We start from the raw sequence: 18,006 nt of genomic DNA, 5'->3' as shown, positions 1-18,006 counted from the left end.
CATTATATATATGTTTTATTGAGCAGTGAGGTATGTATGCAAATATTTTTTTTAATAGGCACTGTGTCATGTAACAACTACTATGTTACATAGCAAAATATGTGTCTATTTTTACAGGTTTAAAATACTTTAAAAATCTGTGGAAGCTTAGGTAAAATTTTTTTAGGTCACAATCTAAATTTGACCTGTTTTAAGTAAATGGAATACAGATGGTTATCCCTAGGAAACTGCTGATAAGTAACAAATTTATTAAATCTTTTTGTTTCTGTGTACAGCAGCGCTTTTGTTGTTTTGATGGTAGCTGAGCAGGTACAGTATTCTGACTTTGCTCTTTAGAAGTACTCATTTGTATTTTTATTTGATTTTAAATTTTATTCTAGAATCCTTTTTCGAAGCCAGAGTTTTTTGGCAGTCTTTTATTTCTGTCATGCTGATATATTTCAGCTGTGATTCCACTCGTAAGAGGTCTTGTCTAGCAGGACTTCTAATGGTGTCAGCTCCAGTTTCCCTTACTAGTTTTCCTTAGTTGTTTTGAAGTCCTGGTTTAATTAACTTATTTAGATATTAATAGTGAGATGCCAGTGCTTTGTATTTTTATTAAACTTGTATTTACTGTCATCAAAGGAATCACCCTACTGATTGCAATGTGAGGGAAGAGTTTTTATGAGCCTTTTGGATGATCTCAACCTTAGTTTCAGTTAGATATTGCTAGCATGTATGTGAAAGTAACGTTTAAAATGTAATTTCATTAGATAAAAATGGAATGGAACAATGTATACAGTTCACTTTTTTGTTTAAATTCACTTCAGGTTTTCCTAACATTTTTCTCTGTTTATGTAATAGTGCCCAAATGTGAGGTCCTAATGTTAATGCAAAGCACTTTTTACCCTTAATTTATGAATAACATGCATTGAAGACATGAAACCTTAAAAAGGAAAGATCACACCTACTGACAAACATGTCTAATCCATATTTTACACCACCATTATGGTCATCACCAAGATCTTTTTCATAACTAGTACAAGAGTGCTAAGGACCCAATGATCCAGTAGACACTGGTATTTTATATTTTTCAGGAGCACAATGGAGCTGAGCTGATCCTGCCAACTTCCTCTACGTTTTCTGGGACCATGAAAGAACTGGCAACCCTACCTTTTAACACTGACTTATTTTTAGCTAATTTCTGTAAACTATTCATCAAATCCCAAGATCAAAGAATCATTTGTAATAAATTTGTAAGACACTTCTAAGAAGGAGCTAAAATGACCAGAATTCTGGGCACTGAGATTTTTTGCTATTGTACTTTCATCAGTTTCACAAATGATTTTAATATTTGAATATTAGTATGGGAGCATAAAGGCTCAAAATTGAAATATCAGTTATCTAACACATCTCCCTTTCAAAAGAACTGTTCACTTAAGGAAATCAATGTATTTTTTTCTGTACAAATAATGGCCTGAGATTGTAAATAAATACTGAAGTTGGTTTATATTTTATGTATCTGGTGTTAATTTTATTTAAATACTTAGCACAGATAATGCCATTTTAAATATCATAATATTTACCTCACCTTGTTTTGGTTCATGCAATTAAATTTTCACGTCTTTTATCTACATTCTTGTTTTCCTTAAGAATTAACTCTGATTTTGCACAAGTGTTTTAGATGGCTTGAATAATCACATATTTTGAGCTAAATTACCTCAATGTCTGCTCTGGTGTCTACAGAAATAAAGATGAACCTTGTTTTAGTCATAGGAATTATAGCATGGAAGTGGTAGTCATGCAAGTGAAACAGGGATAGGATTTCTAAGACTTAATTTTGAAATTTTATCTAAGACAGACTGTCAGACTTGCACTTGATCTGTTCCCTTTGAATTCTCAAATACTAACTTGAATTCTCAAGTTACTCTCTAAACAGTAGTTTAGTTGCTCTTGTCTTGGATCTTGCTGCAGTCATCTAATCTTATATAAAAACAAGACTGGAATTGCCACTTGAGGCTATTCATTAAGTAGCCCAACATATGCTTCAGAAGTTTAGAGAAGTAATATAGGATCATCATATAAAATTAACAATCTTATCTTTTTAAAGACTATAAAATTTTACTACCTCTGTTTGCTTTTTGTTTGTTGCTATCTTAACTAGTGACAAATCTTACGGCTCTTCCCTGTTGAGTTACTATGTGCTTTTGTTTTGTTCTTGTTTTAAAACCAACACAAAACCAAACCAAACAAACAAAAAATAACCCCAAACCAACAAACCCAGCCTAATCTAAGGTTCCCTTCATTTCTTTTAATCCAAATACGACACTATGAAAATGGCCATCATGTGTCAGGTCTGTTTTACTTTAGTTTTGAGTCTGTGATGTGTAGTTAGCAAGAGTGAATTAAGGGTGAGGTTTTATTTATGGGGCTTCATTTTGTCTGCCACACTTGATCATCTCCTTCACTCTTGTGGGGAAAAAAATATTACTGAAGAGATAAGTAGCTTAAAGCCATTTATTTCAAAGGGATTGGTTGCTAGGCCAGTGACCTTGAATTTGACTCTTTATATGGCATAAAGTGTGTATGTAGAGAGTTGTCGTCAGGATAGCGTGTTTATAGTTAGTTGCATTTCTGAAAAGATAGACTTTTGTATGTCATAATAAATTTATTGGTTACCTAGATTTAGTAAATTGCAGTATGATGGTTTTAAGTCTGCGAAATGCTAAGGATTAGTGCATAGTGTAACCTTAAAGGTGAAAACAGGACTCCTGAGAATTGTATGTTTGCTCTTACAACAGAATGTGTTTTCTCCAATTTAAGTATCATTATCTTGCAATGTTTTGTTGTTTTGGAAGAACTACTGTGTTTATATTTCACAATGTGAAACATCAGGTGTGCAGGAACACTAGATGGCCAGGTAATACAGTATTTTGCCAATTTTTCACAGCACATTTAGTTTCTGAGTGTCTTCAGAACAGTCTGAAAAAGAATTATTTGCAGCTTTGTTGCGTATGTGTATTTTTCTCCTATTGAACTGTCAGTAGGCTTGATGAAAGTTTATTTGCAGTATACATTCAGTTTTCTAAGTGTATGTTACATATTACATAACTCATCAAAGAAAAGTTTCAGACATGATTTAAGTTGCATTAAACAGAACTTACATTAAACAAAATACTAGTTCTGATAATGTCTTTCTTGACACTGGGATGTCTTGAATTATTTCTTTCATGCATCAGAAGTATGTCAATTACTACAGTATCTGTGCTTTAAAAATCTCGTGTGGTTATGGTTTAGTATTTTTCTTGCCTCATAAAGTGGTTTAATGTTGAACAAGTCTATTTTGCAGGTGTATTTATTGAGACTTTTTAATTTTAGTTTTCAAAGTTAGTTACTGCTTAAAAATGAAGACTTATTCACAATGCTATGTCTTCATTTCCTGAATTAACTAATATTGACAAGGTTGTCCTTTAGAGGGTAATACAGTATTCAATTATCAACTGTAGTTTCAATAGCCTTTGTAAGGATCATAATTATCTTGCCTGTAATCATTGGCTGATACACTAAGCAGCCCATCTATGATTCATTCTTCGCAATTACTCACTTCTTAGCCTGGAGACAGAGAACTCCATGCTTCTTTTGACAATTAAGCATTGTTAATTGTTAAAGGTATTCTAATTCTTCCCATTCTACTTTAGACATGACCTTGAATCTATTTGGGAGTTACAGAGTCTTCTAGGATGTGTAAGCATTCAGTCTTAAATAACCAAATAAGTTATTTGGTACTTGGGCTTTCCCTTGACTGTGGAAATTAATAACAAGAAGGCTGGATGTTGTACACTGGTACCAAATGGTGGTAACTAGAAAGTTACCTAAATGCCAGATAAACCAATTAAGAAGATATGACTGCTTTTCAGTTTAGAGAAAGTATCTTAGATAATGTTTAATAATACATAATAATGAAGTCTTCAGAGCTTTAGAAGTATGAACTATTTCATTTTGAACTGCAACAAGATCAACCCTTACCTGCTAATGGTAGGTTAATGATAGTACAAATTTACAATGTTGTAGAATATTGAAGTTGGTTTTAATGGGTAGAGGCTAATAGTTTCTTCTTAGTGTTTTTGCCTAATAGAAAGTAACAGAGCAAGAACAGACCTTCTGTTTTATTGTAATGTATATGCAGTAAAATTGTAAATAAAAATAAGCAAAGCTAGAGGTGTCCAATATTAAGTCGTACACTATTAAAAGCTGAAATGGCCATAGTTTTAACTTTGGTTAAACAGCAGCATGGCTTTTTTCATTTTAGGTTAGCAGTGTTTGTATACTTTTAGTCTTAGTAACTTCATGTCTATTGCAGTATTTTACTATATTTGACTTTTCCTTATGCAGGGAAATGGAAATATATTTTTTTTGTATGAACCTTGCTTATTTTAATGCTTTGGAAAAAATCCTGTGGTTAGTTTGAATGAGGTAAGGCATGAGAAATACGCTGTCATAGTATTCGATGGAAAATTGTGTGTTTTTTTTCAATAATTTTGTCTGTTACTTTTTTTAGATATAACAAATCAGTATGAATTACAGATATATCAAGACAAGACTATTGTAATAAGTCAAAATAGTTTTATTAAATCTTTAGATGAATTAAAATGATGTATTCTTACATGTTCAGAAATATATAAGCATGAATAATAAGTGTATGTTGCATGCTTTCTGGTGGTAGTATGCTTTCTTACTAATGAATTTTCTGCAGCGTAATAAAATATATTTTAGCTCATCACATTTCTACCTTCTTCCAGGTATCTTGTCATTTTCTTCTGTGTTGAAATTTTTAATTTTTTGTACTACAGTTAGTACAGAACTAACTAGAGTTAAGCTCTAGATACTTAAGTTGTCAAAACATTAATCTACTTTTGATGAAGTCCGTATATTCAGCTTTTGTTAAAATCGATTTCAAATTTCATTAAACTTCTCTAACATTAGGGAAAGCTGTCAGTTGCCAGTGATCGAAACTACGTAATTTTCAGGGATCTGAGTAGAGTACATCTTTTAAACTTTGAACAAGATAGTTTTCCCCTAATCTCCTCACATTAACAGCACTCAAAAACTAACTAAATGAAAGGCTTTTCTCAACATCCCTCAAACAGGGTGGCTTGCTGCCCTTATAGTCATGTGAGTTGTGGACAATTTCTGATCTGTTTAGTCACTAGAAAATGTGACAGTCAGGCTGTCACTAGAAAAAGAAAAAACTCCAAACAATTTCTCGATCCTCATGTAAAAATCTGCAGCTTTCTTATGTGCCATAATGTTTGTGCGGCTTAACGTTTGCTCATTTGCTAAACTCTGTAGTCTGTGTGTAGTTATATGCTAAGGTTAGTGGAGTTGTAGTTCTGTTTTATGGCCTTTTAAAAATCTGTTTTAGTTTAATCTTAGTTGTGAATTTTACAGAGATGCAGCAGTTACTTTGGATGCACTTTGCCAAGCAGTTGCTATTTTATGGAGAGACATTTAGACTCTCTTAAAAAAAGAAAATAAATAAAAGTTGGAGCAGCTGAAGAGGATTATGTCACCAAGTCCTGACTTAGACAAGGGTCTCCTTGTGAGGCTTCAAAGTTCTTGCTGTTGCCACCCTCACTATATGTATCTTAACTTGGATTTTGGGCTGGGTAGCCTCTCTGCTTTGTAGTTGCATCTGCCCAAGTGACATTTTGATTTATTCTGACTTTACTCTGCATTGTGCATGCTTGCATGCACTTTCTCCCTCTGAAATATGCTATGGAGTACAGTTTTGTTCTCTCCCAAAGCAGGAGATGAAAGCTTTGTGGTCTAACAATGAATAGAGGTAATATATATTACAAAGTTCAGTCTTGTATAAGCCAATGATATGTACTTTATGGATGCACATTAGTTCTTGATTTTGTTATCCAAGTAGTATTTCAGCTGAAGTATAAGCTCTTTCTAATGTGAAAAGCAACTGTTGTATCATTGGCATGTTGTAGTAGAAAAAAAAAGTTACTTTTGTTTCAGTTTGCTTTCAACTCAATGTCTCATTTACTAGTATTTAAAATGTGTTATTGTGGAGGAGAGTAAGAGTGTTAGTGTTTGTTTTCCTCCAGATCTTCAATATATGATGTAGTGGTAAAAGGCGTGAAAATATGTAATCACTAGTATTTCTAACTCAAAACAGAAGGCTACAATGCAATATAGTACTAAAGGGAAAGTTGTTGGTAATACATCTTTAAAACCATTTTCTTGCAACACTGTCATAAATCTAGTTCCACAACATTCAGTGTCCTAATGACGATATCCTGTCATATTGGAGAGGTAAAATAAAACTGCCTTTTAAATTACTGACAAGTCATAGGGCTTTTTTTTTTAAGGCGAGGTGAACATGTTGGTTGTGTGTCTAAGATTCTGGAAGAATAAGTTAGCTGTTTGTCATGTAACTACATTTTGCTTGCAGAACACTGAGCAGGTGTTTGAAGACTCACTTCTACTATTCGAGTTTCTGCTTTAACTAAAGATAATTGTAAAATTGACAAAAACAGAATTAGATAATCTAGGCAATTAAATTGTCATTAAGCAAACTTGTCCAATTTAGAAAATTTAAAAAGGTTTACTGAAATGCCTTTCCAAAAGCCTATGAAATTGCATGCATATGTGTTTATATATCAAAGTAGGAGTTCCTTTGCGAAAGAAATGCTTTTGAGTATTTTCCCACTTCATATACAGAATCTTGGCACAAAGTGAAATGTTTTCTATCCAGTTATGTTTTAGTTTTGAAAAACTTAAGTGCTGCAAATAACTCCCCAGTAACTTTTCTCTCTTTTTCTCTTTTGTTTAAATGCATATTTGGTTCTTTGAGAGATTCGCATTCCTCAGTACTTTCACATCAAATTTATGTCCATTTTAATATTGAAGAAAAAAATGTTAGAAAAATGGTGCAACCCCAGACATTTACTGTTGTCTTTCATGAATCTTTTGTCATCAGATTCTTTCAAATTAAATAGTATCTGAAAAAAGTATAAATACATATTCTGATATTTTCTTAGAAGTAAATTATGATACTGTAACCATTTTTGACGCAATACATCAATTTCCTTCATTTAGTAAAATATTTGGCACTGGATAGTCAATGTTCCATTACAGACTATAGTCACACTTATAAATAAACACTTAGATGAGGGAGTTGTACTTCCTAATATGTGTGAAATTTAAATTATTTTTTCCAAATTAGGAAGACAGTCCTGCAGTGTCAGAATATAAAACCAGGGTAGGTAACTAGATATGTGTCTCCATCAAGTTCATAAAGTCATTTTAAATGAAAACTTGCATCAAAAATATAGGAAATACTTTTTAAATTTTCTGGAGAGAAGGTCTAGGTATAATCATTTCTGTGCTAAGCTTGAGAGGTTCTTAAATAGGGGTTTACAGAACACCTCATGTTAAGGCCAAAGCAAACTATGGATCTCATGATTGTAGTAGTTATCTTTAATATTTTTACTGAATATAGAGAAGGTACTGGTAGTAATACTGCGCTGTTAGTACATTTTTTACCATGAGAAGAGATTTTTCTTCCCACAAAAAATAAGGAAAATAAACATTCGGCTGATACACTGAACTTGTAGAATGAATAAATACTTGTATACACTAAATACATATATACACTCACACCTAACCAAAATTATCATGTATGTGCCATCATACCTAAAAAGAAATACAGATATTATTTGCAACTTTTGAGAAGACCTTTGTCTTTACTGTCAAAACCAGAAGTGTCCAAAAGCTGCTGTTGGAAATGAAGAAATCCTAAGCCCATTTTGGTCTCTTCCTTTAAGTACAGCAGTCTACATGGTTTCACTTTATCTACATGCTTTCTAAAGAATAATCCATATCATTTTATCTGTTTTCTTGATACATGAATGATTATGAGTTTTCTGAATATTTACCTTTTCTCATGACTAGCTTAGTTTTTATTGCAGTTACAGCAGTAGTATTTCTGGATGGATGTAATGCTTGGACAGTTGCCATCTCTTGCAGTTTTGAAGTTTGAAAAGAAAACAACTGATAAAGCTACTGATTACATATTTGAAAAGAAGATTTACAGGATCAGAAAATATACACGTGTGTACAAGAGCTTGCGACTTTATTTAAAAAGATTTTTTTTTCCTATTTTTCAACTCTGTATTGTTTTCATGGAGGCTATTTGGATTTGTTTAGACTCTAAAATATAGCTTGTGCTATATTTGGAACATAACTAGTACTAAGAAGAAAAATCTTGATGTTCTATAGCTCTTAAATTTTTCCCCTTCAAGATTTGATTGTTCATGTAGTAACTGTTAGTATACAGTGCTTTTCTTCATTACCCAAAGAACTTTACTTTGAAACAAGTAAATCTTATTCACTTTCCTGCAATATTTATTAGAATTATTTTTAAGAACCAGTTAATTTTTTTTGTCTCTACATATTAAAAAAAAAAATACTAAAATCAGAAGTTCTGCTACCAAAACATAGGTTCCAAAGCACATAGTTAACCCCTATAAGCATTGTTTAGGCTAAGTGTAGTGTTTGTGACATAATTTCAAGATTGTTTAGGCTAAGTGTAGTGTTTGTGACATAATTTCAAGATTGTAGATACAAATCTAAAAATTGTTGTAATTTTATTTCCCAGTTTTGTCAGGGATATATTGCAGGGCTTCTGCTTTTAAAGGGTCATCTTCCATTGTGGAATCTAATTTTTCCTGTAAGTCCTCCTCTGGCAGCTCTGTTTAAACGTCTGTTTTAACTTCTCTGCGTATCCCTTAATACATGAATACTCTACATACTTCTGTAGTGGATGAATAATTAGTAAGATGAACAAATCAAATGCCTTTAGTGGTGTTCATCTTGTTCAAGAGTCTCTATTGAAGGTCTCCATTTCTCTTTTTAGCAAGTATATTGTAGGTATACTTACTAAAAACAAAGGTAACTTGTTTTTGTTTGTTTTTGTTTTTTTTTCTGGAGAACTGAAAACAGTGATAGTTCTTCTGGTATTCACTAGTTTGTAACATGAGCTGTGAAGCATATTAGTCTGTACATGCCTAAAAACCTTAGCTCTTTCAAACTTGAGGGAACTAGTTCAAATTGGATATACTTGTAAGAGAAGAGACAGCATATGAGGACTTGTAGTGATTAGATAGGCAAAAAGAGCAGATAATTCAGCTTCAGAAATCTCCAGAGTAGTGACGTGGCATTCCATTCAATTTTTTACCAGATATCACAGACTGGAAATGTGAGCTTTGGCTGATACTGCTGGGGAGGAGAGTGCGGCAGGCAGCTGTAATTCCCTGTAAAGGTACTGATACTTAAAGTCTCTGTAGTCCAAATTAGTACACAAAAATACTAAAATGTTGAATTTGGACGTTGGAAACGCTTTCAGAGTTCATTTTCTGCCAGCCATTCCTAGATGTTCTGTGGATACATTTGCGATTTTTTGCTTTTTAGATGTAAAGAGAAGGTACTTCGGAGTTGCTTGCAGGTTGCTTCCTAAAATACTGTCTTATAATATGCACACAACACTGTGCAATGCAGTTCTAGTGTTTTTCTAGGGTTTAGCTTGAGGAACAGATTTCTGAAGTCAGTGATATCCAATTGATTTAAATTAGGCCAGAATTTTCTTCCATGTACTTTCAGTGTGGTTGCTCCAAAATCAAGTTAACCCTTCTCATTGATACTTCTGCCTGAGAAAAGGTGGTTCAATTTCGAGTCTCACCATTAAAAAAAAAGATTTTTCTAGTTTTATTTTTAACAATGTGATGTTGCTGAAAGGTATTTCAGTGCAGGGTGAGCTGCAGACAGTTGTTCCAGTGCATTCATTGACTATCTTGGTAGCATCAGGTTGGTCTGCAGTGCTATAACAGTTACAGTTATGGTTCCTACAGAGAAGAATCACAGTAAAAAGTAAATTTATTTGTAAAATAAGGGTGGATTTTTTTTTTTTTTTTTCTGTCTGTGGTATGCTTTTAGGGAATCATAAAACTTAGAGAGTAACTGAACGTTAACATGACTCCAGGTACTGTAAAACCCATTCCGTTTTATATATTTTCAGGGAGTATGGAGTACACAGGAAGGAAATGGCATATCGCTGGAAAGTTGCTCTAATTCAGCACAGGATTCTTGTGAGAAATTACTTCTAATATTACGTCATCCTATTCTGTTTTTCACAGTTTACAGTCTAATTTCATCTTTTTATGCCGCTTTTTTCATGTCAGTAACCACATTAAAATAAATTTAGCAGATTAAATAGGCTTTCATCAGTGTTAGCAGTGCACATCTGATAATGTGACAATTCTGTACTATATGTTTCATCATACTGCGTTATGTGAGCTCTTGTGGGTTCAATAATAAAATTCATTTTCCTTTTTAATAAGGTTTACTAGTTTTTAACATTAAATTTCACTGGCTAACATGAGATTCACGAAACAAAAATAAGTCTCAGATGCTTTCAGTCCAGTGAATTTTTCTGACAATGATACAAGTAGCACTTAGGTAGAAGAAAAAAATAGTACCCTTGCAAAATAATAAAATTCTTTGTTTGCCAGAGGTTACTACCTTTGTCTAATTTATGATTGCTTATCAGACTTCATTTGTAGCTTGAAGGAAAGTACTTCTCTTTTTCCTGTTCTGTAATATCAAAGGAGAACCTGAAAGATTTTTTTATTTGTATAGCTACTGGCTTAAAGTTAGCAGTGACACTAACAAAACATATTTTCAGTTGTAATACCAGTCTCATTTGGTAAAACTACTGTAAGTGTGAAAAGACTACAAGGGTTAGATTTTTATCATAGATTTTAAAAAATGGATACACAACATGAAACTATCTTTTAAGGAACTGGTTTCTTCTGCTATTCTTTTCTTTACGTAGCTGGCATTTGTAGATAATTCATTAAGATGAGCATGAAAAGCTATGGTCAGCTGTATAACCTTTTATTGAACTCTCTCTGCTGATTCATAAATGTAGTATCAGATGGAAGGTAGCAGTTCAGTTTTTTCTCTTACCTACAATTCCCAGAAATAGTGCTTGTTATTATGTTGTTTTGTATTTGGCAGGCATAAGCGTGTATTTTTTCTGCATTTTTAATGTGTTTTGCACAAAGCAATCCCATATACATAATTGGGTACATGATGGATACCAATACTGAGTTAATCCTGTCTTTCTTTTCTTTGGAGCTTGTCCATTTCAACTTTTGTTCTATTAGTTAGTGATTTCCTCTTGTTAAAGTGGTATGATTCTACTTTTTCTAACTCCCCCTCTCTGTTCTTTCTGTACCACATATGTACACAATTTGTACGCATGCATTTCAGTTACTGAGCATGACTCTGTAGTCATGATCAACTACAAGAAACTGTTATCCATTCGTGACTCCATCTATCATATATATCATAGCATTTGGTAGGTTGCCTGCCATCATCTCATTTCAGTCTATGTACCAGAGAATTGCTTCCTAAAATTCTTTATTTACTGAAGCGATCTTACACACTGATGCGGTCAGGATTGTGGGGTGTTTTGTTTCTTGTGATCACATATATAGTTTTTCTGTCCTTGATTCCTAGGACATCTTGTCTTCACTGTACTCAATCTTCTTACAGATACTCACAACTTGATTATTTTTTAAAGCTGATCTCAGTTTTCTTCACAGACACCTCCTTCTTACCTATTTTTGGTTACTTTGGATAAATCATTCTTTCTTCGCAAGACAGTAAATTATCTGTCAAATTGCATAACCTATCTATGAAATTTCAGACTGCTGTTAAAACATTCAAATGCTTGTACTTCTTATGGGATACCAGTGCCTTATCTAGATGCTTAAATTTTGTTTCTTCAGAAAGCTGCTTCCAAGGACATTTGACTAAAATCTTTCCCTGATGATATCACTTCAATTTCATTGCTTTTTAATTCTGCGTCTTCTCAAATGCAAAGTATTGTTCCTGCTCATTGAAGTTTTCTATACTTGAGCTCCTTTTCCTTGAAAGAATTTTACTATATTTAACTCACGGCCCTTGTTAATAACTGTAATTGCCCCAAACTATGTGTGATTCCATGCATGAAGAAAGTTCTTCTTAACAACATCTGAACTTTTAGGTTCTTTTCCAGTCCTGTTCGTAAAATCCTGTCCTGATGTGAAGTTGTAAGTGGAAGGATTATAGCTGGACAGATGCTGTACCTTATGAATTATGAGTTAATATTGCTTTCTCTTTCCTAATTTTAAAGAGTAAACCACACAAATTTAAAAACAAAATGGGTTGAAATATCTGAATAATATGTGTCATTAAGCGTATGTATTTACTTTTGGTCTAAACACTGATTCTTTTCTCCTGTTGCTTTAGACATCATGTGCCGTCTCTTTTCTGCTAGAGTGTAAAGGTCAACATGCTGCCCTTTTTGCCATTTGCAGGATTTTTGTCCTGTTGCTCTAATTGTGTAGAAGATGCAGTAATAAGGGTCACTTAGTGTATGTACTTTAAATATCATTATATTGTGGTTATTTAACGCTTAAGTGTCTTTTCTAAGGTATTAATGATCACATATGAGAAGTATGCTACTCTTCTGAAAGCTGTGCTTTCTGGTGAGTTTTGTGTGTTAATAACTGTCTTGTAATCAAATAGGAAAAATGGCTGTTCAGCACATAAAATCAGATAGTCATTTTCACTGTAGCGGATGAAAATTTGCATGTTCAAACATTTCAGTTTTAGGCTTAGTGTATTAGTCACATTAAGAATAAAGGTACTTTTTACCTTTGTAAGTATATTTCAGGTTTAGTGCAGAAATGCACCTGTACCTGAATATCCGATATACACAAATAGTTTCTATTCTGTGTGTTCATACATTGCAATTTCGTTTTCAAGGTCATAGAGTGTATTTCTAGAAATGTAGAAACTGAGTTTTCATAGTGTTGAAGAAGTAACCTCTTTTTTCTTCTGCTGTGTGGCTTATAATAGTCATTTTATGCTGATTTAATGTCTTCCTTGAGAATAGTTTCAAGGACATCTTTGATTAGATTGATCAGACTTAATGAATATGTATATGTATTGGACTAAATTGTTGGTTGCATTTATAAATAAACTGCCCTGTGTATCATATTATAGAAGATTGCAGTGAAAGAATAGGCCTATCCATTCTTAATGTGAGATTAAATAACTTTAGCATAACTATATTTTAAAATATTGTAAAAATGAACCCTGTAATTCAGAAATTTAATAATTTGTTCTGAAATTTGCAATTCACCTCTGTGTTAGAGATACACATTTTTTTCTTACCTGTTTTTCCTTTCAGTTAAAAGTTGGAAGCTCTGTATGGTTAAAAGATAAGACTTGCAGACGAAACAGACCTAGATATTAGGAAACAGATGTTTTTAATACGAGTTTAATAAAATGTGTGTATATCTCCTCTTTGAAGTTGTTCCTAGTTGATATGCTAGTTAGAGTTTTCATTCAAATTGAGGGAAGGTACACATGGAAATGTCTTAAAAGGAGCACCCACCCTGCTTTTAGACAGTACCTTACTAATTTAAGAATTGTTCTAGCAGTCTGTCTGTTGTGGTGCAGCATAAGGTGCTAATCATATGTGTTTAACTGACAATCATTGTAGTTTAATGGAAAGAGCACTTCTTCCTTTCTAATGCATTTGTTCATCCCACTTCAAAATATTTGAAGTACTATGGGAGCACTATACTGACAGATGGCATTGTGAAATGATTTTATCATATTTCCATAGAGGCTTCTGTTGAAGTTTGTTTTCTACCTGTCATTCCTGAAACCAAGTATGACTTTAAAGATTCAAACTTTAGAATAAAATAATACAATTCTCTAGCCCAAATTAAGGCTCATCACACAACTTACAGATTAATTGCAAAGGGTACTTCTCTTACAAATTCTGTTCTGAGCTGTATTTCTGCAACTTTCAATAAGGCTGAATTTGTTGATATTTATTGAGCAAGTCTTTTCAGGATGAACAGGCTAGAATGCTTTCTCAGCTGTATTATTACTTCAAGACTAGCAGAAATAAGACTGAAAAAATTCTGCTTATTAAATAATTTAAGATCCAGAACATAGACATCAGACTTGCTTTGTGGAGATCAATGTTTTACTCCAGAATGAAGTCTCACTGTGAGTATAGTTTAAGCATTAAAACTTGAAATGGGAAGTTGAGATGCTAGATGATCAATTCCCTAGCTGTGAAATGCTGTAATAAATAGAATTATAACCATTTAGTATTGATAAATCCTCCTGGTTGTTTGTTATGAGTTCATGAAATAAAACATTATTGAATTATTGAGATAATTTAAGTGATTAAGTGATGGCCGTTTGTGAAACTAGCTTCACTCTCTATAATGTTTATGTAGTTTTGTTTCATCAGCCTATCCAAAGCTATGTAGCAAGGCATTTAAGCAGTTGAAAAACAGTATTGTATTCATTTTGTAAAAATCACATTCTAAGGATAATGTTTATTCTGTAGGAATTATAGCAGCAGTTAAAATATGCTTGCTAAGATTATGTAGTTTATAGATTCTTTATTGTAGCTAAGGTAATCAACACAGCAGGACCATAAGGAATATGACCCAGGAAACTTACGTGCGTGTATGAGAAGGAGAAAATTTATGGTAAATAAGTATGTTGACTACAGGAAAATGCTTGTGGAGGAGTTGGCAACATCAGGTTTATTGTTTTCAGCAGAGAGTTTCAACCTAAAGTAAACTGTCTCGATGATAAATGTACAACAATTGTTGACTAAGGTTTGTATCATTATGTAACGCTGGTTGTATGTATTTTTGTAAAGATCATGAAACTTCAGAACAAAAGTCTCAATCTATTAAAGAAAATGTAGACTCATGCATCTATTAGCTTTTTACAAAGTATTGTAACTTATCTCAAAGATATATTTTAACTAGGAATTCCATTATGAATTGGTGTCTGTGATCATTTCCATGCAAAGTTTTATTAAACTTTCTTAGCTTTAAAATGAAAGTGTTGCTTTAAAGTCTTATGTGAGAATTTCTTTTTTTTCCCTTTTAATTTTTTTTTTTTTTATTTTGGCAAATTAGTAGCTTAAAATAGAATTTAAATAGAATATTTAAAATGTTGGTATCAGCAGTTCTTTTGCACAGCTTAATTTTGTGCAAACATTTTTATGATTATCAGATTTTCTTTCAAAGTCAGTGCACTTGATGTAAAATATCATTGAAAAATTATTTCTAACTGTGTAAATTACTGTTACTTATGGACTGCATACAAGCATATATATACCATAACTGTTCTCCAAAACATATTTTACATTCATATCTTTAACGCTGTAGTCCTTGCACTGGATATTTAACACATTTAAAAGCCTTTATACACATTTGCTTTTCGTTAACTTCAAACAGTTATGGCATATTATGGTTCATGTATTTGTTTTTTGTATGAGTATAGTTATGTAAGCCTGCCTGCTTAATATTGACTTAAATTTTTTTGTTATTCTGGCAATTACATAATTTTTTTTTATATATATTAAACTGGTTTATATTTTAAAATTTCATGACATAGGTTGAACTTCCTTCGAGAGCAGGTTAGCTTCATGATAGTAAAAAATTCTTGCTAGACAAATAAAAAAGGAACGTGTACTCTGGAAGTGGAATAGCACTGGGGTTCACTGTATGTGTACTTTACATTCTGTCTCTCATATTACAGATATCTTGATTTGTTACACATATTTTGAGTCCTCAATTCTATTTTCTTGTGTAATGACTTAGAAGACATAATGTCTGTCCTGATCAATTTTGCAGTGACCTTGTACTTATTAATGAAATCTGATGTTCTGAATAATTATCCCTTAAATTACACTTCATCGAGTGTACATTTTTGACACAAAGTGTGACAATGTGTAGAATACAAATGGTATTTCAATAATAGCTTACTTAGGCTGTATAAGTCTATATTTTATATATAATAATATGCATATTATATTAATAGTATAATATATATTGATGAGGAAAAACCTCAGTGTTCAGGAAGGGCAATACCATGTGTATAACTTAAGTATCTGTATTGCATATGTGTCAATAAAGTTGAATATATGTGTGGATTGGTCTGCTGAAATCAGTGATTAAAGCCTTCTTCATTACTATGAGTTTTTGCAGATTTTAATCTTCAGAAATACACTCATTACAAACCAGTTTGTGACGAAGTGAAATGTTTACAAAGGTGACAGAACCTCTATTTACTAATGAGCACTTGCAAAGGAACCACCATGTTCTTTTGCTTATTTTTGGACCTTGCTCAATGAAACTTCTTGTATTAGAAGAGAGGATGAATCAGTCCCTTTCCTGTCAGATTTCTGCAAAATCATGAAGGCACATTTAGCTCAAGTAATTTCCAGATCTTGAGGCATGTAAGCTTACGTGAGTTCCTTTATTAGAGGCCAACCTATTGTTTTAACAGTCGTTTTGGTCTCTTCTGAATCCTTTCCATTTCTAGTATTCTTCAAAGACAAAGGGACCAGAGCTGAATACAGTTTAAACACAGACATACTATTTATGTCATCATATACATCATATACAGTGTCATACTCTCTCTATCTTGTATTTCTTACTTAGAAATTTGTAACATTTGGTTTTCACTTTGTTAATACTGAGCCAACAGTTTTATGGATATCAAAATACAAACTTACACTCCTGAGTGAAATAACAGTGAAAGTCCATTATTTTTGAGTTTGAAGTTAGAATTGTTTTTCTCCTGTGTGCATCATGTGTGTATATAGAATGTCATTTGCTGTTCTTCTTCACAGTTGCTTAGTCCTGAGACCCTCGTGTTGTCCTTAACTGTGGCACACATCCTTATGCCTAACAGTCATCATTCAAATACCTAAATTCTCAGCTCCGATGTCTGCTCCCATTTTCCAGACCCCGAACTGCATATCCCTTGTAGTACTGCAAGTGATCTCTGTCTAGTTTGAGAATGGATAGTTTAGCCTTTCCCTCTTTCATCTTAATTCGTTAATTTTTCCATTTAAAGACACTACTTATTCTATGGCAGATTTGTTTTCCAGTAAGTATTTGGAAAGGGCATTATTGAAAACCTTTTGTAAAGGAGGCAGAAAAAGCTCTGTGTTCTTATAATTAGAGCATGACCTTTCACAATCTCCTTGGTATGATTTGTTCAGATTGTTTTTTTTAATCTACCATTTCATCATTGAATCTTTAAATTTCAGTTGAGTATCTTAGTAGAAAATAACAGAATGCGTGTTTGGAAATGTATGCTGTATTCTTCTTATCATTTAGATTGTGGTACAACTTTGTTGTTTGTCTTCTAATCTGTGACAACTGCAATAGTGCTATGTATTATAAAAGTCCTTAGTCAGAAACAATTCATGTTTCAGTTTATCTTACATGATTTTTGCCTGGTTACCACCACATTGTAGATGCTGTTCAAATGCAACAAATTTTCCCCATAGTGCCTACACAGTAATCTTGCAGTCTTTCCTGGAATCATTCTTTTTATTATCTCATCTTTCCTGGTAATTGCATTGATTATAAATTATGCAAAAACTACCTAAGAGGTAAAATAGAAAACATAGTACTGTGTAATATCAAAGTAAACTTGGAGCAGAAAGGTTAACTTTTCTATCTCAATACTGAAGGAAAGTACAGAAATGCTTCTAGATTATATAATAAAACTTGTAAAATAAGTTTTCTATTTCATTCCTTGTTGTGCATAAGGGTAAATATTCTTTTTATAAAATCCAGTATTAATTTATAATATCTGGTATTATATTAGTAATATACAACTAGTATAATGAGCTTTTGAAATACTTTTTATAAAGCCAGCAAGACAGTTTGTTATTTTACTGCTTTTATGTGAAATGGTACTGTTCTTTTTTATTTTTCTCCTTTTTTAATGTTGTACAATGTATTTATTAAGATATGCCATTAAAAAAAAAAATTGGTTTATAGATCTAATAATTTTTATAGCTCTAATTTTATAACAGTATCTGTAGCTTTTCGAAACTATGCA

The 18,006-nt window shown here is 32.5% G+C and overlaps 1 protein-coding gene across 4 annotated transcripts in view; it reads left to right on the top strand.

The window, feature by feature from the left end:
* Positions 1-18,006, top strand: part of NOVA1 (NOVA alternative splicing regulator 1) — a 148,466-nt gene that overhangs the window by 46,015 nt on the left and 84,445 nt on the right. Inside the window, exon 1 of one of the 4 annotated variants that reach the window (XM_061463441.1) lies at positions 10,086-10,136. The exons of the other annotated variants lie outside the window; for them this stretch is intronic. The gene's annotated coding sequence lies outside the window, so the exon portion shown is untranslated. Of the gene's footprint in view, positions 1-10,085; positions 10,137-18,006 lie in introns of those variants that run through there. 4 annotated transcript variants of the gene reach the window in all.

The sequence above is a fragment of the Pezoporus flaviventris genome, unplaced genomic scaffold, assembly GCF_033815535.1.
Source record: "Pezoporus flaviventris isolate CSIRO_AGI_PZ_B2104156 unplaced genomic scaffold, CSIRO_AGI_Pfla_v1 ptg000036l, whole genome shotgun sequence".
NCBI classification, from domain to species: Eukaryota; Metazoa; Chordata; class Aves; order Psittaciformes; family Psittacidae; genus Pezoporus; species Pezoporus flaviventris.
Note: the sequence above shows the minus strand (reverse complement) of the source record. Positions and strands in the feature narration are given on the sequence as shown.